We start from the raw sequence: 27,243 nt of genomic DNA, 5'->3' as shown, positions 1-27,243 counted from the left end.
GCACAGTTGTTGGCAACACATTAGTGCATTTTTTGACGCAAAATGTTCTTCATAGGTTAATTTTTTATATAAAATACATAGCCTCAAAGTTGAACAAATTTTGCGCAAATTGCCCGCTTTGAATTTTTTTCGAAATTCAGCATGTTTAAACTAATGTCACACCTTTAGTAGCAACTCAATAGCAACAAAAAATTATACAATTGTTAAACGGTTTGTTATCATCGATTACCATCAACTTTCACGACTTAGTTGTCGTAATTGTGACCAAAACGATACAAAATGGCGGACCCTGTTTTTCGTCGAATTTTTGTGTTTATGTAGGATTTTAAAAAAAGGATCACCGAGTTACCTCGAGATATTTACACCACATATAGTACAAAGTATGTAGATTATGATAATCGGAAGTGCAGCTGCGACCACCTGCGACCCCGAAATTAAGATCGATTTTTCGAACGTGCGGCACCGCCCGGAGCTGGCTGCTGGCCACGGGAATTGCCGTACTCGACGGATGTTGGATAGTGAATCATTTTAAGCAAATTTATTGTATAACAGCTATGATACATTATTACTACATTTATTTTCCTTATATTTTGACCTGATTTCTTTACTGTCTTGTAACATTTATCGTCGATGCAGCACAAAATGGCGGACGTTAATTTCAGTAACGTTTTTGCCCGTGTGTGGCTGTATAAAAAGAGGGACAACGAGTTGCTCTCAGATATTTACATCGTAATTGCATAAAGCCTTTAAGAGTCTCCATCCACAGAAATAATCTGCGACCGTTCCCAAAAAACAAAATAAAGTCGATGTTTTTACCGTGCCGCGCAGTCCGTGGCTGCTCCCTGGGCGCATGGAATGTCGTGACGCAGCGTACATCATGAAGCGCTATGATGTCTTTGCTGTGGATATGTTTTATTTCAACATAATTATTACTATTTCATTTCAAGTTGGTTTGTTGTCACTTTAGGTGAATGAATTCGCTCCTCTATCCATTTCTACTGACTAGTGACTACTTACCAAATTCCCGAATGCAAACTAGCTGTTTTGAAACTCTGACAATTCCGCACTTGCATTTTACCCCTTGGATGGGTAAAACGGGTCTATTAGCCTGCTTCTAACCTCAAAGACAAAATAGATTTTACAACCAGCCGACCAGCCCGCAGCTGGTTGGTATTTGCCCGTCCAGCCCATGCGATAGTCGCGAAAAGTGTCTTTTTATGACTCCACGTTGCTCGTGTGCGGTCCCTTTTACCTTTTTCGGATATTCCGTTTCCAGAAAGAAATGCATACATGAATTTAGTTTTGAATATACAGTGAAAGAGGTTAGTTGTGCTGTGGTGATTTTGGATGCACTCGGATACACGCGCTTTGGATATTGATAACTCCGGGGAATCTCATCGGTTTTCTGCTTTAACTGCATTGGCGGTGTCAATCACTCATTCACCAGGCATCTATCATCCAAACTGGTAAGAGATTTTCATTTGTAGTTCTTGATATTTGCCTCGTGCTATAAGCAATTTCCCTTTTTTTATTTACCATTAACGCCTCTAGAATTGACCCTTTCTTTAATTTTAATGTATGTTACTTGTTATTGGTAACTCGTTCCCCTGAAATAGAACCAGTGTTGAATTGAACAACAAATTTGGAGCAATTTTAAAGTGTCTGGTCTCGAGGTAACTCGTCTATTGCTTCATAAAAAAGTTGTCAAATCCGGATGTAAATCCTTTTTGGAGAGATATGAATTTTTAATGTAATATCTGACGAAAAAATTTCACGCGCAAGGTAATATTGAAGCTACGAAGGGCCTTAGTGACTCTCATAAACGATATTTTTTGATTCGCTACCAAAGCAAATGGGAAGCCTGCAGTAGAAACAATGAAAGATTTTTAAGGAGAAATATTAAGTGGCTGAAAGCACCTATATATGTACTAGAAAACTTTCCAGAATTGACAAGAGCTTCTAATTCTTCGGGTAAGTATATGCGATTTATAAGTGACCTGAGTTGTTGCATTATCTCAACGGATTTAAGGGCGATTTTTTACTCATTTTGATCCCATTATAATCTGGTGGACGCCCGGAAAAATATTTTACAATATTAGCGAAAGAACTAAGAGGAAGAAGACTGAAAATCTTAGATCTTCTCACTCGGCGGCAACTCTATCATTCGCAGCATCGATGACATTAAGAGAGGAAGGAGATGAGGCGGCATCCAAATTAGTGAAGGAAATTACAACGACCACTCCAACCAGAGCAAGGAGAGTCCTAGCTAAATGGAGGACACCCATCTCAGGTTCCTCCATGATGTCAGAAGACGAGGCTCTTTCTGTTATCAGATCGATGCAACTAACAAAAAATCAGTACAAGGGTCTTCGGAAAATAGCTGAAAGCCATGGTCATAAATTATACCCGAGCTATGAAAGAGTAAGGCTTGCTAAAAATGCTGCGTACCCGGATGGCATAGAGGTTATAGAAATACCGTGCAAAGTCAATCTACAAAGTCTCCTCTCGCACACTGCCTCACGGATTCTAGCTTGCGAGGCAACTGTTCCTGATACCAGAAGTGAATTGAAGTGCACTCTGATTTGTAAATATGGTTTCGACGGCAGTTATGGGCATTCACCGTCCAAGCAAGTTTGGCAACAAGAGCCTAGGTCGGAGGAATATTTGTTTATAAGTTCTATGGTGCCCCCGACCGTTCATAAGGTCCTAATACACGGAGAAGGTATAGCTTCAGAGATGATTCTTCCTCTAGAACGGATTTAGAACTCTAGAATTTCGGCGTCGCAGGTGGTCGCAGCTGCACTTCCGATTATCATAATCTACATACTTTGTACTATATGTGGTGTAAATATCTCGAGGTAACTCGGTGATCCTTTTTTTAAAATCCTACATAAACACAAAAATTCGACGAAAAACAGGGTCCGCCATTTTGTATCGTTTTGGTCACAATTACGACAACTAAGTCGTGAAAGTTGATGGTAATCGATGATAACAAACCGTTTAACAATTGTATAATTTTTTGTTGCTATTGAGTTGCTACTAAAGGTGTGACATTAGTTTAAACATGCTGAATTTCGAAAAAAATTCAAAGCGGGCAATTTGCGCAAAATTTGTTCAACTTTGAGGCTATGTATTCTTTATAAAAAATTAACCTATGAAGAACATTTTGCGTCAAAAAATGCACTAATGTGTTGCCAACAACTGTGCAAAGTTTCAACTTCCATACTCAAAAAAACCATTTTCGAGGTTTTGTCCAGCTTTTTTCGATTTCAGCCCACTGTGCGCCGGGCCAAAACGAGGGTAGCCCATAGATAAATTACATAATAAATTTAGATAGTAAAAATAGTAACTTCAATCGTATGCTTATGAAATTTTCCAATTTTAATTCATGATTGCCATTTAATTCTAATTTTAGCATTTTAAATTTTATTTTGTTTTTCTCTTGTTAGGAAACCAAATAATATGGGCAACTTTGTCAAAGAAATTCAGATTTTTCTATCTTGATTTTTTAACATTTAAACCCGATGAAGAAAATTTAATATTTTTGTTTGGACCCACATTCTGAGGTCAATAGGTCAAAATTGTAAAAGTTTGCTTGCACTCAACAATACATGGGACCTTTTACCATATCTATGCCAGTTTTCATGCACGTAGCTCGAGGGAAAGTGAATTGCATGCAACGTGCTTAAACTAAATTAGGGATATCATCCTTTACTGGACGAGATATTATAGCATCAACTTTGTACATACTTAGTCATGAGTTTATTTTGCACCAATTTACTGCGATAGAACTCAATTTTTTCCGCTGATTATAAAGTATGTGCCTTCTCCGGCATGCAACTTTTCAAGGAGCTGCGCGCTTCGGCGTCCATACGGTTTGAGGTTACTCACGTATTTATTCAATAACTCACGAGGGTGCGGGTTGGGGCGATCAATTATTTTTTGTTTTCATTGCCGACAGTTGTGATTACAATAATATATAAGTATACAAAGGCACTGCTATATAATTTTATGATGTTCCTATTTTTTAATAAAAAATGCGTAATTTACTGGTTAATATTTTTGTTAACAGGAATTTTAATGCTGTTTCAATGTAAAGCAATATGTATGGTAAAAAAAGCATATCAAATCTATCGGCATTGCTCCATCGATTCTAATTTTTAAATTTAAAATGGAGCCAATTGGGTAGCTGTAGAAAAGTCATGGAGATCTGAATATTTCTAAGCGAGAGGGAGTCTATGCATCTCAGCAGCGTATATGTCACTTTGCCAGTGATTTATAGGAAGAGATGCATTCTTACTGGCTTTTCAAATTAATTTCTGAGCGGTTCAAATAAGTGTCTTCCCAACTATGATATGAAAAATCACAACTCCGGACTATTATTTTTCTATTTTGACCACCTTTTATAGATTTGCGTGCACCCACAGTGCGGCGCCTAAAAAAAAGATATTTAATCGGTTACCAAATAAAAACCGATTATATACAAAGCCGGTTATTTTTGCCCATGCCTTACGGGCTATTATGAGAAAAAATCACTGTTAAGTTATCCGGTCATTTTGAATGAGTAGATTTCTTACGTAATAAAAGATGAAAAATAAGATAAAAAACCGGTTAAAATCAGTTTATATTACCTGAGGCATTGCGTAGTTTATATCTTCGACATTATGGAGCAGTTCTTAAAAAAAACTTTCCATTTTTGAACTTCGTCTTGCTTTTTGCGTTCTATTCATCCAAAAATCTGGTCGGGAGGAAAAGTATATAGATTGTCCGGCAGAGAGCAGTTACCGGTTATTTTACTCATTTTGAAATTAAGGAAAATTCTTAATCGACCAGGAGATGGGTCTTTGCGTTTAAGTTAGATATCTTTCACCAAAATATTTATATTTATCGAATAATAGGAGTTTATTTGAACAAGTCCATTTTATGCAGAGATAAATTCAGGCTTCAAACATAAAATATACTCATAAATATTAAAGAAAATAATGAGCCCAGCCATATTACACGCTAAGAGGACGATGGTAGGGCCACAGTTGGATGCTTTGAAATCATATGCATCCTAAGGCTAGAAGAAGTCGTCGTTTGCGATAGTTTATGCTTGCATACGCTGCAAGATGCAATTTCTCCATTGAACACGGAAAAAAATCCATATTCCGCTATTTCTCTTTCAATCATAGTAAGTGCTGTATCGCTAATCACTATTAAAAGCGATGAAAATTATTTTTTTAAATTCCATATTTACACGGAAAATAGCACTGAATATTCGGGAAGAGATTCCGGCAAGTGACTTGTACTACGCCTTTCTATAAAGCTTCTACATTGTGAATCTGAAGTAAAATCCTGCTCATAGTGAAAACGACGAATTTTCCATTTTTTTTCACCGTCTGCAAAGCGTCAAGAACATCCACAGGCGAAGTCCAATTTATTGTACCTAGTCGAGACTAAAGTCACCTATTGCTGCGATGACGTCACTGGCATAATTTTGCAATATTAAAAACTAATTGGCGATAGTGTTGTAATGATAACGTTGGTGTAATGTGGGTAATCGTGGTCCACGTAAGAAAAATAAGTTTGAAAATGCCGATGAAGATTTTTATTTATAAGGAAGTATTTCGAAAGCTAGTGGAAACCAAAAATATATCCTTGAATATCCGGTAAGTAATAAATTATAACTGAAATATCCGCTACAAGCACACGGCGTTTAACCAATGCATTTTATCTAAGATTTTCCCTTAATTCGGCTAGACTTTTCCACTCTAAATCACCAAACATTTCAGTTAAATTGTCATTATTATTGCAAAAACTTTAGACAAAACCTGATGCTCGCCTTTGTATTTATTCTATAGTACATAGAATATGGCCTCTAAGATATGGTACATAGAATAAGGCGCCCACTAGGAATACCGGACTTCACATCCCCCCTAAAGCTGCCACATGGAGTCATTGTGACTCCTACCTTATAATTGTTTATTTTTCCAGTTTTTTCCTTTTTTTATTGATACTTTGCTTTAGTTTATCATTTTTGATTATTATTGCAATATTTTAGACGTGGTTTTAACAAAAAATTATATAAACAAATGCGAGATCGACAGTATCGCTTTGAAATACTTTTTCCCTACATGCTACGTTGTTTTAATAGGATTTTCACAGAGAAATTGGATAAAACAGCAAACATAGACATTTCAACACATTTTATCATCATTTTTTGATCAAAAATATTACCTTCTCTACATGGAAGTTAGGAAGATAATTAAATAAAGCAAAAATATGCATTTGATAAGCCACGCATTTGGCTTAGGAGCTTTACAGTTCAAACATAGTCGTTCATCACTAATATTTTGGCATGTCATACAATTCCCAAATGATCGATCCTTTTTCCCTTTGGTTTTGCCTGGAAATATTTTTTTTGCAAAATCCCGCCATAAGAATCTGCAGCATTGGACACGCCACGCTTTTGTCGGCATCTAACATGAGTATCATCCAACTCCGTATCGAGCTTTTTCAAAAGCGTCTTGCGCGAAATGTTTTAGGAAGCCTCCTTGAACACTATACATGAATACCTGCAAAGTCGGAAGTATTTTCCAACGATTGGATACGCCATCGCTGAGTATACGTTCTTGTGATAGTATATTTTTGATTTCTTCTCTTTTTGTACTTCTCTTCTATTTATTTACCTTTCCCGCAATGCTAGTACCCTGGCTTTTTTGCTGTTCTGCGAGTTGGACTGAGGTAATGTAATTATCTACAGTAATATTTCGCCCTTTTTCAGAAAGGGATGCATTAGTTTCAGTACTACTAAAAGGCATACTGCAAGTAGTGAATTATCTTTTCCATCATAAGGGAAGGCATTTGCAAGATATTTGCTATCTTTGTCAAAAGCTAGCCAATATTCATGGCCGTATTTGTCCGACAGAGAAGGAATGTACTGAGTGAAATACACCTGATTTTACTGGGGAATACTTGTTCATCAACCGTGATGTACGGACCAGGTTTGTAATAAAAAATGTAATTATCTGTGAATCTATCCTTCACTATTGAAAAGAAGGCAAACTTAACAGTTTTGAGCCGCTGGAATCGATTAATTATCTCATCAAATCTTGGATGATGCAAAATTTTTACAAACCGGTTCCTTGTCGTTCATTTTAGAAAATGGTATTCTCCAGTCGTTTGACCAATTACTTGCAATAGAGAGATCATTTGTACCTGATATTTCGCGGGCATAAGATATGGCTATACATGCATCTAGCTCCTCATCGGACACAGTAAAATCTTCATAATTTTGCCTGCGTACTTCCACAATTTTACATCGCTTTATGTGAGTCAGTATAAACGAATCTATAAATAATCATAGATAATATCTTTGTTTTGTAACTCCTTATGAAAGGGGATGTAAATGTAAATTACTGCACATCTTTTGCACGCGTTTTGTCTGAATCTTCTCACTAGCTAGAAACGTTTTGAGGAATAAAATCTTCGACTTCGTCGGAGACGAAATGATCTTCCTTTTTGCATTCCGATTCACTCTGATATAAAATGCAAAATAGAAAGGACTTCTTCATGCTTTAGCCTACTTCTTCTAATCAGGAAAAATGAAAATTCAGTCAGCCAGTCAGGAAAAATGAAAGCCTTACTTCACAAGAGTTCTGCCGTCCACTCCAGAGTTCACTGGATTCACTAATGCAAAGGAGAGCACACGGTTTTTCTGTGCGGAATGTGACAGCCAGCGCTGTCAGAGCCGACATTGCTAGGACAGTAACTTTATTTCATTCTACTGATATATTTTCCTGTTCATCAGTATGTCAATGGAAGGAAACAAAGGTCCTTTTTCAGGTTTGAAAATCAACTTCCACGCAGTCAAGGTATTGTGCTGCAGCGAGTCTGACAGGCGGGGAGAAAGGAGGGGTAAGGGAGAAGGGGCAGACACGACGGCTTCTATTGACATGAATTTGAAAATGCTCAATATGAATGGCATATTCACCACTTGATCGCAATATAAATGATATCAGGACATTCATATGGTTTTTACTTCCAAACACGGACCCGTAAAATTAGAAATGCCTTCAAAGTCTCGCAAATATTAGCCAAAAGCGTATTATTATGTATGTTAGCCGTCGATTGATTTGAATTAATTATTAACATAAGAAGAAATAACCTCTTGGAATATTACTATAAAGAAATATTACTATTTGGCGAAAAGACAAGCAAAATACATTAAGGAGTCAAAATGACTCCCTTTGGTAGGCGAAGGTAAATTTTGAAAAATGTGTACTATTTAACTTTCTGGAACTATTTTGATCGCAAAGCCTTATTTTGTGTCAAAAATAAATAAAAGTCACGGAATTTCATGCCAGAATTCGGAAAATTTTAGTCAGGGCAGAGAAATAAAAATCGCGAGGAGTCAAAATGACTCCATCGGTAGTTCTAGTGTTAAAACGGTGAAATAATATAAGTAGAACTTCATTATAAAAAAATTTTAAATCAACAACAAAAATTTACGTCATAATTAATAGCTAAATATACTTGTTGTATCTAAACATTTACTCAACACCCGACTTATTGAGCTCTGGTTAAATATTAAGGTTAAGAAGATGTTTTGTTTGCTGTACTCAAGCTGAAGCGGTTTGGCTTTCCGTTTTGGCAGCGGAGACTCATTGCTGTATACCTGAGGCAGAGGACGTTCTCCGTCATCTAGGGAAGAGCCACCTCCGCGAAAAAGCCCATTCGGGCTGGGGTTCCCCAAGGATCGGTTCTTGGCCCCACGCAATTTAACATCTACACGGCAGATATCCCGCGGAACTTCGTCTGGAACGTGATAGTCACCTTGTTTGCAAACGATGCAGCAGTGGTGGTGCGGTCCTGGAGATCACATATGGCGGCCTCCTACCTTCAACGGACTGTTGATCAACTCATCCCATGGTACGCAAAATGGCGCATCACAATCAACTCCAGGAAGACGAATGCGGTATTCTTCTCAGCCTCGCCAAAGAAGCCGATTCCGGGAGAGATCCTAGTGGACACCGAGGAAACACCTTGGCAGACGGAGGCACTTTACCTGGGAGTGAAGCTTGACAGAGGCCTCTCCTTCCGCCAGCACGCCCCGTACATTTCCAGAAAAGCGCGCACCAAGAGGATCCTGCTTGCGCCGTTGCTACGATCGCCATTCCTCTCCTTGGAGAACAAGAAGAGGATCTACATAATGGCCATCCGGCCAATCCTATCATATGCTGCACCTGCGTGGAGCGGCCGCATACCTAAGGCGTGGAGCCAACCTATCCGAGTGGCAGAAAATACGACACTGAAGACCATCCTCACCCTGGGCTGGACCTATCACCGCGAGCTGCTCTACGCCCCCACAGGAATGGAGCCTATTGAGGACTTCCTCAAACGGACATCGAAGGCCTTCTTTGAGACAACATTGCTCCAACATTGGAGCGATTCGGATTATAGCAGCCAACAAACCAACTGCCTACGACCGGCATAAACGACCAAGCTCTTCAAATGGCGAGGAGGAAGAACTTCCGCCAAAAAAGAGACGGAGGTGAAGGACACTCATAGCAAATAACGACGGGAATAAACTCTCCGATGACCCCTCAGCTGAAAACTGAAACGTTGGCCAGCTAAGAGGACCAGGCATTAAGGACTGCCTGGCCAAAACACCACCTCTTGTTATCTCGGAAATTTTATCATATTAAAAATTTGATCCACCCCGAACAATCTGGGGAGACTAATGCTAGTTCTTCCTCGCTTGAGGAGATAGGTACTATCCACAATGTGGAGTCAGTTAATAGGAGTAGAATTGTGGCAATGAATCGGTGCCATAATTCGTTCATAAGAACCGAGTTAAACTCAAATTCATAATAATATCGTTCGAAAAATAAGTTAGAAAATGCCGATTAAGATTTTTGTTTATAAGGAGGTATTTCGAAAGCTAGTGGCTACGAAAAATAGCAGTGAATATCCGGGTAGTAATAAATTATAACTGAAATATCCGATACTAGCACACGGTGTTTACCCAATTTTATCTAAGCGATTTCAAGAGTTAATAGATTTTATTAGAATAGAATATATTTTTACAATAGATTTTATCTAAGTTTTTACCTTCATTCGGCTAGACTTTTCCATTCTAAATTCCAAATCAGTTAAGTTATATTGTTATATATGATCTTGTTTTATTATGTTTATTGTAACCATTTTTGAATAACCCTGCTGCTCGCCATTGTATTCATTCTCAATTACTGCAGATCACCTGACCAGACTGGTTGCCAGGGAGAATAACTTACATCCCTTCTATATTAACGTCTTGGTAAGATAATAACTTACCTCCCTCTTCATCTCGCTTTCTCGAACGAAATCAAAAACTATGAAGTGAATCAGAGAGAGAGAGAGGGATAGAGAGGACTCCAACGGAGTCAAGGCCACACCGGCAGAGATCTATATTTTTAACTGTTCCAGGAGCCATAATCCACAAATCGAAAAAAATTATATACGATCGAAGGGTCAGCTACAATTAATTCCCTTGCCAATTCCCTGAGGTGACTGAGAAAATCAAGAAAGATTAAATTTCATGTTTTCGTTTTTATTCAGATTTTCCAGACTTTTCCAAATTTTTACCACAAATATATATAGCAATTATAAAAAATATAAATTATAAATTAACCTTTCAAGTTCCACGTAGTCACCCAAATTAAGTCTGAAAATGAGATCGAGTGATGAAGTGAAGAGACAAGTAAAATATTTATTTTGGTTCATGAATAAGATCTCTAGGATATAAGTTCTTTCATTCACCGTCAATAGGTGGCAGCGGTTAGAAATAATTAATATCTGATTATAATTAAAGAGCAGCATTTAAAACAGTGGCATAATCTTAGTAAAACTTAAATATGCATACATTAATATTATTAAACTAATTGCAGAAATTCACGACTTTACCATTATCTTGTTATACTTTTTGTATGTAAACATTTTACTCAACACCATACGCTTTAAGCTTCTCTTACAAAATATATTTAGTTGAACTAAAATTATGGCATGACGTGTTTTATTGTGTGATTGTGTTAAGAATTAATTTTTAACCCTTTCTCTATCTAATAGGGGAGGCTAATCAGTGTATTTAATATGGTAAATTATGTCCATGTTGATCGAAGCAACTTTTAAGAAATCCTGCCGATCGACTTTGAATTCTTTCTATTTCCGATCCCATTCCTTTTTTGCACTGGGTTGCGTAATTATGTTCCCAAGAAGCGAGCAGCCATTCAAATTTATCTTGAGATCTAATTGTTTCTACGAATACAGAGGTCTAAAGTTTTATTCATGTATGGGATACGACCTCTAAGATTTCAAGTGTTTTCATTAACTGTCAACAGGTGGCAGCCGTTGGAAAATATTATTCTCTAGTTATAGTAAAATTTTATGAACAACATTTAAAACAGTGGCATACTCTTAGTACAACTAAAAAATGCAAAAAAATAATATTTTTAAAGTAACTACAGAAATTCACGAAATTACTAATAGCTAGTTATACTTGTAGTATCTAAACATTTTACTCAATAGCCATTCTCTTTAAACTCCTCTTCCGAAATATATTCAGGTGAACAAATAAAAATTATATTGCGGATTGCAAATTTAAGGTATCAGAAGAAGGTTACTAATCTTCCACGGACATTATGGGGAGGCTAATCTGTGTATTAAAGGCGGTAAGTACCTTCCATATTCTGGAGTCTGATCAAGGCTGTATATTTGTGGCCATGAGTCGATTGTCTGAATAGAATATAATGAAGCGAGTGAATCTTGAATCCATCTACATCTTGAATCCATGAGAATTTGCCAACCTACCGCATTCACATGCTATGACGGGTATTTATTCACAGTATATTTAATAAATTATTTCCAGTCATTAAAACCTCATCCATTTGACTTAATATAAGGGATGGGCGGTTATAAGAAAAAAACGCTGTTAGGAAAACCGGTTATTTTGAATGAGTACTTGAATAATGAACCTAATAAAAAAAGGGGTTATATTCAGATTATATAACCTGAAGAATTGCGTACTGCATATCTCCGTCGTCATGGAGCAGTTCTTAAAAAACAACTATCGCATTTTTTAACTTCGTCCTGCTTCTTGCATTCCATTCATCCGAAAATCGGGTCATGAGCAAGAAGAACCTAGATTCCCCAACTCACAGCTTTAATCCGGTTATTTCTCCCAGGTTTTTTCCTGATCGTCCAGGATATAACCCAGCACTCGTGACGAGAAAGACCGAAATCGGTTTTCTCGCAAGGAGATTTTTCATCTGCTGCGCAAGGAAATAGCCGAACGCCCTTTAAACTGCCCAGAAAGACTATACCAGGTTATTTCTCCACCAGAAGAGAAGCGAAGACTCAGTAGATTTTATGATCTAAATGCCCTTAACTCTTAGGTTTTATGAGAAAATAACGAAGGACCTTCGTTACTCTTGATAAAAAAAAATCTTTCCAATTAGGTTACTTGTCACTTGGTCACTTATATGAATGGATATGAGAAGGTTATTGTACAGATCTGCTTGTTTTTTATTACATTAACCGATTAAAACTTGTATTTTTTGCGCCTCTAACTTGAGTATTAGGTTATTTCTTTGCATAACCGAAGAATAGCCTGGCTCCTACTTTCCATACTGTCATGGGGACGTTTGGAACTACCCGCACTATTGCCGCTGCCCAACGGCCAAGACGAGAGATAATGGTGTATTTCCGTAATCGGAATAGTAGCTATGTGCGTGGGCACAAAAAACTACCTATTTCCGCAACATTTAGCATATTTGTAGAGTTTTAATTATTATTGTTTTTAGTTACTTTCTATATTGTAGTTAATTGCAAATGATAATGGGATGGCATTGTAAGGAGGCGGTTGGAACTAACCTTGAGGAGAAGACCATAAATAGAAATAAAGGCTTCCAACTAAAAAGTTTTTGGAATATAGTTAGCAATTTCTATATACGAAAAAACAAAGAAGGTAACCAAGGATTTAAACACCTAAATAATATGGCGGAGAAACAGGTATTAACAGAGGAAGAGATTCGCAAAATCGCACCCAACTACAAAGGGAAGAAGGAGAACTTTTCAATGGAGAAGTTCCAGGCAAGGACGTCGACACGCGGCCAAAAGGCAGCAGCTAAGCCAAGCACAAGCAAGCCCGGCCCGAAGTCACCAGAACTGCCAGCACCATCTTTGGTGAATCATCCACAAGCGCCCACACCACAACGCAACGAGAGTATAATCTCAGAAGCGATATTCGGTGTTGACGTGTCTGTTTAACCCATCCACCCAAGGCAAAACTTCGCGCCAAACCTGAGAAAGATCCCAGACATTATGCACGAGGTCTACCGAGCATACCAGCCATATGAGAAGCAGCTGGATCGAACCATGTATATTGTAAGAGGAGCTCAAAGAGTAGGGAGTTCGGAAAACGTTTGGATACCAGAAGTGTATCTAGTTATTAATTTCGACATAAATTTTTGTTGTTGATTTGAAAAAAATATAAATTAGCAATTATTGTTATATTTAGATTATGCCACTATTTCAAATGTTGCTCAGAAAATGTTATTATAAACAGAGAATAATCTTACCGAACGGCTGCCACCTATTGATGGTGAGAGAAATAACTTAAAATCCTAGAGGTCTTATTCATGAACCCAGTTAAATACTAAATCTCCCTTTATCACCCGATCTCATTGTCAGACTTAATTTGGGTAACTACGTGGAACTTGAAAGATTTATTTGTTTATATACATAAAAGGAATGGGGTAATATACATGGGATGAATACGAAGTCGAGCAGCAGGATTATCAAAATTTGTTTCGAAAATCATCACAGTATTACTGAACTGATTTATAATTGGAATGTCTAGACGAATGAAGGGAGAAATCAAGATAATTTTTTTGTTGAAATTTTATTAGAATGCTTTTTTCATGACGTTCAAGATTTTCTATTTCAATTTGAAAATTCCAGTTCTAACACAGCCTTTTCTCGCAACTTCACCGTTCACAGGTAAATGGCCAACGAAAAACCCTGCTGTTCTTTTGACTGTGCATTCCGAAAAATAGCGATCTTTCTTACGTTCTTTTACATATTTTCCCATTGAGACATTAATATCACCATGAATTGCATGTTTTAAGTTTCCCTTTCACTTAGTACCATGCTTTTTGAGCAGCGCCGGGTGTCTGACTGGTATTTGAATAAAACAGCCAAGTTATTGTTCATTTCGTCAATTAACAGAGTCGCAGTAAAAACGCATAACTCCTGAACTAGTAGAAAAAGGTAAACGATTAAAAATGCAGGTGATCGAAGATTCATGGTGGAAAAGGGAGTTAAAGGTTGTGTCTACACCTGAGTGATTGTGTGGCTGAGACCTGAGCGGAAATTTTTACCTTCGCAAATGTGCTGGGGGAGTGAGTCAGCTTGCACGTTAGTGTGTATTATTGTGTCAGTATAGGTTGTTGTATTTAACCCCATTGGCATCGCCCCCTTGTTCACCAAGTAAAGAGTACGGCCTTCGGGAATTTATTTCTTTCAAGGTTTTATCTATTCAGAGGAAAATATAGGGCATGGAAATATTTTTAAATGAGTTTGAGGGGACAAATAGAAATAAATAAGTTCGGGGAAAGGATTCATGGGGTAAGTATTACGAGTAAGTAGGTAAATAGTAGGAGTACGTAGTAGTAAGAGTAGTAACGATGCACAGCGTCGCCCTAGTGATCAATATGAGTCCCGAATTCTCTCTTCGGGACCCTTCGGACACCCCCAAACAAAATCCACTAAAGGCGAGTTTTCAGGGAAAGAAATTGGCCCCCTTAATCTCACTCGGTGAATTCCGCACGCCTCTGACTTAGTCTGGGGTGAGCTCCACCTTAACCCACATCAACCTAGCGGATGAGTCATAGAGCGAAATAGCAGAATACAGCAAAAACAGCAAACTTTGTAACGACTAGAAAACTTAAAAATTGATCGAATACATTCGGTCTAATCTCGAGTTGAGTAATTAGCTATTGATATGATTTCTTTAGATTACTCATTCCGAGCACCCACGTTCATGCAATTATTTCCTGCCCTATTTCAGAAATTCTCGATGTAAATATTTGCAGGCTCAACTCTGCGGAATACAGCATTTTGAAAGCCGAACCTGCTGTAATCTGAAACTGCAATTCTCTAAATATTTATTAAAATAAGTTACTGAAACCATGGGATATATGCGTATCGATGATGATGATTTTTGTATTCACAAGAGCATTCAAATACTCATTTTGAGAACTCTTATAACAAAGCATAAATACTGTTGGCTGTAATCTGATACTGCAATTCTCTTAATATTTATTAAAATCAGTTACTGAAACGATAGGATTGTGTATCTACCGATGATTAAGATTTTAGTATTCACAAGAGCATTCAAATACTCATTTTGAGAACTCTTATAACAAAGCATAAATACTGTTGGCTGTAATCTGATACTGCAATTCTCTAAATATTTATTAAAATCAGTTACTGAAACGATAGGATTGTGTACCTACCGATGATTAAGATTTCAGTATTCACAAGAGCATCCAAATACTCATTTTGAAAACTCTAATAAAAAAGCATAAATCTGTTGGCCTTAATCTGAAACTGTGATTCTCTGAATATTTATTAAAATCAGTTACTTAAATGATAGCATTGTGTACCGATGATTACGATTTTAGTACTAACAAGGGCATCCTAACACTCATTTTGAGAACTCTAACAAGAAAGCATAAATACTGTTGGCTGTAATCTGAATCTTTAATTCTCTGAATATTTATTAAAATAAGATACTGCAACGATAGGATTGTGTACCGATGATAATGATTTTAGTATTGACAAGGGTATCCAAATACACGTTTTAATAACCATAATAACAAATAATAAACGCTGTTGGCACACCCCTGACAAAAGCGAACCTGAGAAATTTTGTGCTTCGAGTCTCGTCATCCATCGACAAGACCGCAGACTCCTTTTGACTGGAGACCGCAATAAGCAGATCAACCCCCAAACTGGTTGCCAGGGAAGAGAATTACTTAAGCCTAAATCACTCGATCATTCGAAGAACATTTTTGAAATCACAACCGAAAACGTGGTAAATTTAACAAACCGTCATTGTATATAATTGCGGTAAGTTGGCAGATACTCAAGGATTCGAGATTCAGATTGATACGATATTAATATGAGTTCGAGTTCCCTCTGTTTTTATGAACGATTTAGAGAACAGATTCATTGCCACAGATCTACTCCCATTCACTAACCCCACGAAGTGGAGAGTACCATCCTTCTTAGGCGATTAAGAGCTAAGAATAGTATCCCCAGAATGTCCGGGGAAAATTAAAAAATTTTTATATATGATGCAATCTGTGATATCTGCCGCAAATAAAACATCTTCTTGACCTTAATATTTAAGCGGAGCTCAATGAGTCGGGTGTTAGGTAAAATGTTTAGATACCACGAGTTCATTTAGCTAATAATTATGACGTAAATTTTTGTTGTTGGTTTAGAAGTTTATTTTTCATAATTAGGTTGTACTTAGGTTATGCCACTGTTTCAAATGTTGCTTAAAATTTATAATATAATCAAGAATTCTCTTTTAAAACGGCTGCCACCTGTTGACAGTAAATGAAAAAACTAAAAATATTAGAGGCCAAATTCCATGTACTACGAAATGAATACAAAGGCGAGCAGAAGGATTTGTCAAAAATGGTTACAATAAACATAACAATATAACTGAACTATTTTGGAATTTAGAATGGAAAATTCTAGCCGAAATAAGGGAAAAACTTAGATAAAATCTTTTGGGTAAACGCTATGTGCTAGTAGCGGATATTTCAGTTATAATTTATTACTTTCCAGATATTCACCGCTATTTTTCGTTGCCACTAGACTTCGAAATACCTCCTTATAAACAAATTTCTTCATCGGAATTTTCTAACTTAGTTTACGTAGTCGGACCACGATTACCTCCATTACACCAACTTTGTCACCAAAACACTATCGCCAATTACTTTAGTAATATTGCAAAATTATGCCAGTGACGACATCGCAGCCATAGGTGACTTTAGTCTCGAATAGGTACAACAAATTCGCCTTCGCCTGTGGATGTTTTTGACGCTTTGCTGACGGTGTGAAAATGTAGAATTCGTCGTTTCAACTATGAGCAGGATTTTACTTCAAATTCGCAATGTATAAGCTTTATAGAAAGGCGTAGTACAATTCTCTCGCCAGAATAACTTCCCGAATATTCACTGCCATTTTCCGTGTTTATGTGGAATTAAACAAATTAATTTGCATCGCTTATAATAATAATGAGCGATAAAGCACTAACTGTGATTGAAAGAAAATTAGCGAAATACGGTTTTTTCGTGATCAATGGATAAATTGCATCTTTCAACGCATGCAAGCATAAACGCATCGCATATCGCATACGACGACTACCTTCAACCTAATGATGCATATGATTTCAAAGCATCCAACTTTGGCCCTACCATCGTCCTCTTAGCGTATTAATACGGCTGGGGTCATTATTTGCTTTATTCTCTATGAGTATATTTTAGGTGTAAAGCCTGAATTTATCTCTACATCAAATGGATATGTTCAAATTAACTCGTATTCAATAAATATAAATATTTCGGTGAAAGATATCTGTCTGAAACACAAAGTAAATGTTCTACTCCGTACAGATCCATCATTCATATATTTAGTACTATTTGCAACACTCCTGAGCAAACTATGCTACTCATTGCTGCGATATAGGTTTTTTTTCAATGCATCCAAGGGGCTTCGCGGTCCGCTCAGGTAAGGGTCCCAGCGACCCCATAAGGATCGTAGCTCCCCTGAAAAATTCGGGGGGGACATTGGAGTACTGGGGAATTACGGGGGGCCTGGCCAAGCTGAAAAATTCGGGGGGGGGGGCGTGTCGTGCCCCCTAATTCTTTGTAACATATTTTGTTTTTTTCAAGCACGAAAGAACATGGAGAGGTCCTCCCACCCGAAATGGTCGTAGTTTATCATATAATTTCGGGGGGGGGGGGGCAATTTTTTGATGTTTAAGCACAGCCATAGTATTCAAAGGGGAGCAAATTTTTGAGGGACTACGACCATTTCGGGGGGAGAGAATCCCTCCAGGTACAGCCGTTCTGTAGAATAACGGAATCTGCAATAAAAACTTAGGGGGGCCTGCCCCCCCGGATGTTTCTGGGGTACAACGAGGCTTATGGGGCACGGGGCCCCCCGTAACCTCCCATTTTCTACGATGTCGCAGACATGGTAAACCTTACCTGAATTTATACAAACAGCAAGGGGAGTTCCGACCGCCCCCCCCCGAATTTTCAGGGAAGCTACGACCATTCTGGGGACGCTGGGACCCTTACCTGAGGGGACAGCGAACCCCCTTTGATGAAATGAACAAAAACCTATACCGCAGCGATGAGCAGCATGGATCCCTCACGAGTGTTCAGTCGTTCGGTTATTTCTGCTGGTTGTTTAGATATAACCCACTTAACCGAAAAATAACCGAGTACTCGTTCCATTTCAACTTGAAACCCATTGAAAAAAATCTTTCCACAGCGATAGGTTTCCCCCGCGAGTATTCACTCATCCGGTTATTTCTCTCCCGCTTGCCATCGGTTATTTCAACGAGTACTCGTCGCTTAGGTTATAACCGGCCAAAACGTTTTTCAGTTATGTCAGAAATAACCTGTTATAATGTGCTCTGTGGCCGGTAGAGGCGCAAGAAAACCTCAGCCAGTGGGCCGTGTGGCAGCGGCAAATAGTGCTGGTAGTTCCAACGGTTCCCGAGAGAGTGCGGGAAATTAGGAGCTACATTATTTTCCTCGGGTTATTTTTGGGTTATGCAAAAAAATAACCTAATACTCAGATTAACCGGCAAATAAAAATAACCGGTTTTTATATCGGCTAATCTAATAAAGCAACAAGCAGGACCCGAGGATATCCTACTCATATCCACACACATAACCGACAAACACCTACCTAGAAATTTTATCTGCTCAACACTGATGCCTTCGGTTATTTTCTTATAAAACTTGGGATTGGCGGTTATAAAAAAGTGGCGATAAAACCTAAGAAATTCATATTCTTAGAGCATAATTCTACTGAGTCCTCGCCTCTTTTCTGCAGGTGAATTAAACTCATATACTTTTTTCGCACGGTCTATACAGGTGTTTTCGGTTAAATACTTGTTCAAAAGATTAAAAATCTTACGGAACAACCGATTTCGGTTTTCATCGTCGCGAGTGCTAGGTTTAGTCCTGGACGACCACGAAAAAACCTGGGAAAAATAACCGGGGCAATGCCTCTGTCGTAGAATCTAGGTACATCGTGCTCCCGACCAGATTTTTGAAGAATGGTATGCAAGAAGGAGGACAAAGTTCATAAATCAGTAGTTTTTTTTCTTAAGAACCGAAGATATGCAATACGCAATGCTATAGGTTTTATAACCTGAATCTAACCGAAGAATAGCCTGGCTTCTACTTTCCCCACTGTCATGGGAACGTTTGGAACTACCCGCACTATTTGCCGCTGCCCAAAGGCCGAGACGAGAGATAATGGTGTATTTCCGTAATCGGAATAGTAGTTATGTGCGTGGGCGAAAAAAACTACCTATTTCCGCAACATTTAGCATATTTGTAGAGTTTTAATTATTATTGTTTTTAGTTACTTTCTATATTGTAGTTAATTGCAAATGATAATGGGATGGCATTGTAAGGAGGCGGTTGGAACTAACCTTGAGGAGAAGACCATAAATAGAAATAAAGGCTTCCCACTAAGAAGTTTGTGGAATATAGTTAGCAATTTCTATAAACGAAAAAACAAAGAATGTAACCAAGGATATAAACACCTAAATAATATGGCGGAGAAACAGGTATTAACAGAGGAAGAGATTCGCAAAATCGCACCCAACTACAAAGGGAAGAAGGAGAACTTTTCAATGGAGAAGTTCCAGGCAAGGACTTCGACACGCGGCCAAAAGGCAGCAGCTAAGCCAAGCACAAGCAAGCCCGGCCCGAAGTCACCAGAACTGCCAGCACCATCTTTGGTGAATCATCGACAAGCGCCCACACCACAACGCAACGAGAGTATCATCTCAGAAGCAATATTCGGTGTTGACGTGTCTGTTTACCCAATCCACCCAAGACAAAATTTCGCGACGAACCTGAGCAAGATCCCAGACATTGCGCACGAGGTCTACCGAGCATACCAGCCATATGAGAAGCAGCTGGATCGAACCATTGATCTAAACGAGCTAAGCTACTACTTCACAGCTCTAACATGGTTGTGGCTTGTTGACATCAGATGCAAGCAGGGACGAACCACGCTCACGTCAGCGGAAAAAGATGTACGGAAGGCAACAGCAGATGATGTGTTCAACGTTCCTCAACCTTTCTACACGGTACTGAGCCAGATCGGCGATGTCTGTGACAAAGGGGGAAAACGAACAGAGTTGGACATACCAGCTATGCCAGTTTCGGCAGCGCAAGGTTACGGCGGCTATCATGCCACCGAGATTAACGCCGATACACACAACCTCTTCGAGGAATATCCATGTTTGGGTATAGTCGGAGATGTGTTGATGGCGTTACGACCACAAGGAGGAGCAGCGGTCCAACCAAACTACCGCGTTGCAAAGCCAGAACACACGGATTTCTCTGTCAATCTATGCGGGTCCAAAGAAACAGGGCTCGTAAGACCAGAGATTATAGCCCGACTGCAAGGCCACGACATAAGTGACAACCAGTTCGCGGAGTATGTCAAAGACACCCGGTTCAACCTCGGTTACTTGAGGCAATTGTCCGATATCATAGGGACATTTTCAACCTTTAGGAACGAACGAGTGAACATAGGGTCAATGAGCTCAAACGGAGGAGAAGTACAGATTGTACAAACACTACCCGAGCCTGACATTATCAATGATTCCAAAAAAATTGGATCCAACAGTAGTCTACAATAATGGTTCACCTAAATCTATATTGTAAGAGGAGCTCAAAGAGTAGGGAGTTCGGAAAACGTTTGGATACCAGAAGTGTATCTAGTTATTAATTTCGACATAAATTTTTTTTGTTGATTTGAAATAATATATAAATTAGCAATTATTGTTATATTTAGATTATGCCACTATTTCAAATGTTGCTCAGAAAATGTTATTATAACCAGAGAATAATCTTACCGAACGGCTGCCACCTATTGATGGTGAGAGAAATAACTTAAAATCCTAGAGGTCTTATTACCATTTTTTTTTTTAGCAGCGCCGGGTGTCTGACTGGTATTTGAATAAAACAGCAAAGTTATTGTTCATTTTGTCAATTAACAGAGACGCAGTTAAAACGCATGACTCCTGAACTCGTAGAAAAAGGTAAATGATTAAAAATGCAGGTGATCGAAGATTCATGGTGGATAAGGGAGTTAACACTAGAACTACCGATGGAGTCATTTTGACTCCTCGCGATTTTTATTTCTCTGCCCTGACTAAAATTTTCCGAATTCCGGCCTGAAATTTCGTGACTTTTATTCATTTTTGACACGAAATAAAACTTTGCGATCAAAATAGTTCTAGAAAGTAAAATAGTACTCATTTTTTTAAATTTACCTTCAACTACCAAAGGGAGTCATTTTGACTCCCTATTGTATTTTGCTCGTCTTTTCGCCAAATAGTAATCTTTGTTCAAGAGTTTATTTCTTCTTATGTTAATAATTAATTTAAATCAATCGATGGCTTAAATATATAATTATTTCGCTTTTAGGTCAATAATTGCGAGAATTTGAAGGCATTTCTAATTTTACGGGTCCGTGTTTGGAACTACAAACCATATGAATGTCCTGATATCATTTTATCCTGCGATAAAGTGGTGAATATGGCATTCATATTGAGCATTTTCAATTCATGTGTTTAGAAGCCGTCGTGTCTTGCCCTCATCCCTTACCCCTCCCTTCTCCCCGCCTATCAGGCTCGCTACAGCTCAATACTGTATACACAGTATTGCACTGCAGCGCTTTTATTTCACCCTTGACCTCGTGGAAGTTCATTTTCAAACCTGAAAAAGTACCTTTGTATCCTTCCGTTGATATGAGGATGAATGAAATAAAGTTATTGTCCTAGCATTGTCAGCTCTGACAGCGCTGGCTGTCGCGCGCCGCACAGGAAAATCGTGCGCTGTCCTTCGCATTGGTGAATCCAGTGAACTCTGGAGTGGACTGCAGAACTCTAGTGAAGTAAAGCTTTCATTTTTCCTAACTGGCAGTGTGACTAGAAGAAGTAGGCTAAAGCGTGAAGAAGACCTTTCTATGTTGCATTCTATACCGGAAGGTAAATCGGAATGCGAAAAGGAGGATCATTTCGTCTCTGACGTAGTCAAAGATTTTATTCCTCAAAACCTTTCTAGCTAGTCTGAAGATTCAGACATAATACGTGCAAAAGACATGCAGTAATTTACATTTACTTTCCCTTTCATAAGGAGTTACAAAACAAAGATATAATCTACGATTATTTATAGATTCGTTTATACTGACTCACATAAAGCGACGTAAAATTGTGGAAGCACGCAAACAAAATTATGAAGATTTTACTCTTTTCGGTGGGGAGCTAGATACATGCATAGCCATATTTTATGCCCGTTGAATATCAGGTACAAATGATCTCTCTATTGCAAGTATTTGGTCAAACGACTGGGGAATACCATTATCTAAAATGAACGACTGGGAACCGGTTTGTAAAAATTTTTCATTATCTAAGATTTGATGAGAAATCTAATGGATTCCAGCAGCTCAAAACTGTCAAGTGTAGGATAGATTCACAGATAATTACATTCCTTGTTACAAACCTGGTCCATACTTCACGGTTGTTGAACAAATTCTCCCCAGTAAAATCAGGTGTATTTTACTCAGTACATTCCATCTAAGCCGGACAAATACGGCTATGAATATTGACTAGCTGTTAACAATGATAGCAAATATCTTGCAAATACCTTCCCTAATGATGGAAAAGATTTTTCACTTCATGCAGATTGCCGTTTAGTAGTACTGAAACTAATGCAAACGTTTCTGAAAAAGGGTGAAATGTTACCGTAGATAATTACATTACCTCAGTCAAACTCGCCGAACAGCGAAAAAGCTAGGGTACTAGCATTATGGGAAAGGTAAATAATTCGAAGAGAATTATCAAAAGAAATGAAATCACATTATTACCACAAGAACATATACTCAGCGATGGCCTATCCACTCGTTGTAAAATACTTCCGACTTGGCAGGTATTCATGGATAGTGTACAAGGAGACTACCTAAAACATTTCGCGCAAGACGCTTTTGAAAAAGCTCGATACAGAGTTGGCTGATATTATATTAGATCTCGACAAAAGCGAAGCGTATCCAATGCTGCATATTCTTCTGACGGGATTCTGCAAAACAATATTTCCAGGCAATACCAAAGTGCAGAAAGAATCGCTCAGTTTGGAATTGTATGACCTGCCAAAAGTCTTTCTGTGGGCAACTGTGGGCAATGAACGACAATGCTTGAACTGTAAGCTGTAAGTGCTTAGCCAAATGCGTGGCTTATCAAATGCAGTTTTTTTGCTGTATTTAATTATCTTCCCAACTTCCATGTAGCCTAGGTAATATTTTTGATCATTCAAACATGATGATAAAATGTGTTGAAATGTCTATGTTTGCTGTTTTATCCAATTACTGTGTGAAAATCCTATTAAAACAATATAGCATGTAGGAAAAAAGAATTTCAAAGCAAAACCGTCGAAACTCGCATTTTAAAAAAATTGATTTTTTTGTTTAAATAGCGTCTGAAATAATGCAATAATAAACAATAATGATAAACTAAAGAAATGTATGAATAAAAACATAGATAAACTGGAAAAATAAACAATTATAAGGTAGGAGTCAAAATGACTCCATTTGGTAGTTCTAGGAGGGGTGTCAAGTCCGGTATTCCTAGTGTTAAAGGTTGTGTCTACACCTGAGTGATTGTGTGGCTGAGATCTAGGCGGAAATTTTTACCTTCGCAAATGTGCTGGGGGAGTGAGTCACCTTGCACGTTAGTGTGTATTATTGTGTCAGTATAGGTTGTTATATTTAATCCCATTGGCATCGCCCCCTTGTTCACCAAGTAAAGAGTACGGCCTTCGGGAATTTATTTCTTTCAAGGTTTTATCTATTCAGAGGAAAATATAGGGCATGGAAATATTTTTAAATGAGTTTGAGGGGACAAATAGAAATAAATAAGTTCGGGGAAAGGATTCATGGGGTAAGTATTACGAGTAAGTAGGTAAATAGTAGGAGTACGTAGTAGTAAGAGTAGTAACGATGCACAGCGTCGCCCTAGTGATCAATATGAGTCCCGAATTCTCTCTTCGGGACCCTTCGGACACCCCCAAACAAAATCCACTAAAGGCGAGTTTTCAGGGAAAGAAATTGGCCCCCTTAATCTCACTCGGTGAATTCCGCACGCCTCTGACTTAGTCTGGGGTGAGCTCCACCTTAACCCACATCAACCTAGCGGATGAGTCATAGAGCGAAATAGCAGAATACAGCAAAAACAGCAAACTTTGTAACGACTAGAAAACTTAAAAATTGATCGAATGCATTCGGTCTAATCTCGAGTTGATTATTAGCTATTGATATGATTTCTTTAGATTACTCATTCCGAGCACCCACGTTCATGCAATTATTTCCTGCCCCATTTCAGAAATTCGCGATGTAAATATTTGCGGGCTCAACTCTGCGGAATACAGCATTTTGAAAACCGAACCTGCTGTAATCTGAAACTGCAATTCTCTAAATATTTAAGGACGACGTAGAGACATACGTTGCAAGATGCAATTTCTCCATTGAACAAGGAAAAAAATCCATATTTCGCTATTTCTCTTTCAATCACAGTGAGTGCTGTATCGCTCATCACTATTAAATGCGATGAAAATTATTTTTTTTTAATTACACATAAACACGGAAAATAGCAGTGAATAACTTGTTACAGTACATGTTTCGTAGGCTAATTTCGACACATTTCCATGGATTCTTTCCTTTTTGAAATATTGATATACATCATTTTTTCCAAATTCATACATATAAGATCACCACGGAATTACTTAAAACACCACTATGACATATTATTGGCATTATTGGGTATTTTATGATTTCTCTAATTATTTTGTTTGTATTACGCTATCACATCGTCGTAAGTAAAATAGCTCATGCGGTCATATTAATGTATGCCGTTTAATTGCCATTCATCACCACAAACCATCAATACTGTAGCGTCAAACAAAGACCGTCATGACGGTTTGACGGTTGAAGGCGTTGAAAAAAAAAAAAAAACAAAGTTCTTACACTTTCCTTTTCTACCCATCTAAGAATAGTGCTTTTTTATGGGAATCACTCGTTTATAATAATAAGAAACTTTTTTTAGTAAAAGACGGGTGCTAGCCGTGGATATTCGAGTTAAAAATGTTTACTTCCCGAAATTTCATTGCTCTTTCTCGTTGCCCCTAGCTATTGAAACTCCTCGTTAAAACTAGGTGAAATCTTCATAGCCAATTTCTAATTTAGTTTCATAGTTGTATCACTATTCCTTCTATTACACCAACGTTATGATCACAACTCTATCATCGATCAGTTGGTAATATTGGAAAATTACGCCAGTGCTGTCAGCGCAGCCATAATTGACTTGATTCTCGAATAGGTACAATAAATTCGGTTTCGACAGTGGATGTTTGCGACGCTTTCCTGACGGCGAAAAAATAAACAATTTAAAATTCGTCGTTATAAGTATGAGCAGGATTTTACTTCAGATTCACAATGTAGAAGCTTTAAAGAAAGGCGTAGTTAAGTCACTTGCTGGAAATCGGTGGAAGGAAAGTGTTTATACGGAATTACAGGCTGCAATAAAACATAATACCAGTATAAATGAAGGCAAAAGACCTGTTTACTCTCTTAAATTGTTATTTTCATCTGAGCTGGTAGTAGAACGTAACCGTGGTGATTGATGATAATTTTTCCCCTGGAAAATATGTTTGAGAGATAGCCTCGCGAAGCATACCTATGCAGAAAGAAAAATATGTTTACATTGCGCGTTCCATAGCACATTTTAATGTATTGTGAGTTATGACCAAAAAATTTCAACAAATAGTAAGCATTGACCCTTATGGGGTTGTCCTAGACAAGCACCCCATTCCAGCCACACTTCGCTCCACGCTCGAATCCAGTGGTACCCATTCCAGATACGCCACGCCGTTTTTTCACTGATTATGCGTAGAGTCAAGCTGCCAGCTATGAAGCTGCCTACTGAGAGATTCGTGTCAATAAGTAGGTTCAACAAATTTTAATTCACGTACTGAATATGGCATTTCGTAGATTTGATTTAATTAAGTGGGGGTGGGGATATGGGAAGGGATAAGCCCATTCCAGATATTTACAACCTCAATCTTAGAAATGGAGAAGTGGGAGTAAGTAGCGAAGGAGAAAGGATCCCTCGAAGAATAGCTGAGAAAGGAGTGAGAATTAGCAGGGGTACCGGGGAGGGATTGCAGGCGGAAGAAACTGGTCAACACAAACGGAGAGAGTGGGCAGGCGGAAAAACCCTGTGGAGGTTGGGGTCGGATAAGGAGTAGCTGAGGAAAGAATTTGACCATTTGTTTTCGGGAAGGGGATCTTGAGGAGAGTCGAGTGGGAGTGGGAACAACACTTGTTCGGTCATGAGAATATTTATAACACTTTGTACTATATATTTCAAAACTGTTGAAAATGACAAGAATGAAAAGTCGGTAGCAAGTTTTTGGCGAGAAGACATGTCCCGATTTTTTCAGTACCTTTCATGTTCATTCATTCTGGTAATGAAACTCTCCCTATTTGACTAATGTAACATATGTTGAATGATTCACAATTAACTTTATTGATGTCTGATTGATGAATTCTATCAATCTCCGAAACCATTCCTTTTTTATACGGGTTTATAAATTAAGTTGCCAAGTTTCACGTAGTCACTCAAAATAAATCTGACATTGTGATCGAGTGACAAAATTAGGACTAAAGATATATCTGGGATCTGGAATTTGACCTCTTTGATTTTAAGTTCTTTCATTCACCGACAAGAGATGGTACCGGTTAGAATAGAAATTTCCCGGATTATAGTAATATTTTATGTGCAACATTTAAAAGATTGGCATAATCTAAATACAATTTATATTTTCCAAATATAAG

The sequence above is a fragment of the Ischnura elegans genome, chromosome 5 (genome assembly GCF_921293095.1).
Source record: "Ischnura elegans chromosome 5, ioIscEleg1.1, whole genome shotgun sequence".
Classification (NCBI taxonomy): Eukaryota; Metazoa; Arthropoda; class Insecta; order Odonata; family Coenagrionidae; genus Ischnura; species Ischnura elegans.
The sequence above is the reverse complement of the archived record's forward strand: the minus strand, read 5'-3'. Positions refer to the sequence as shown.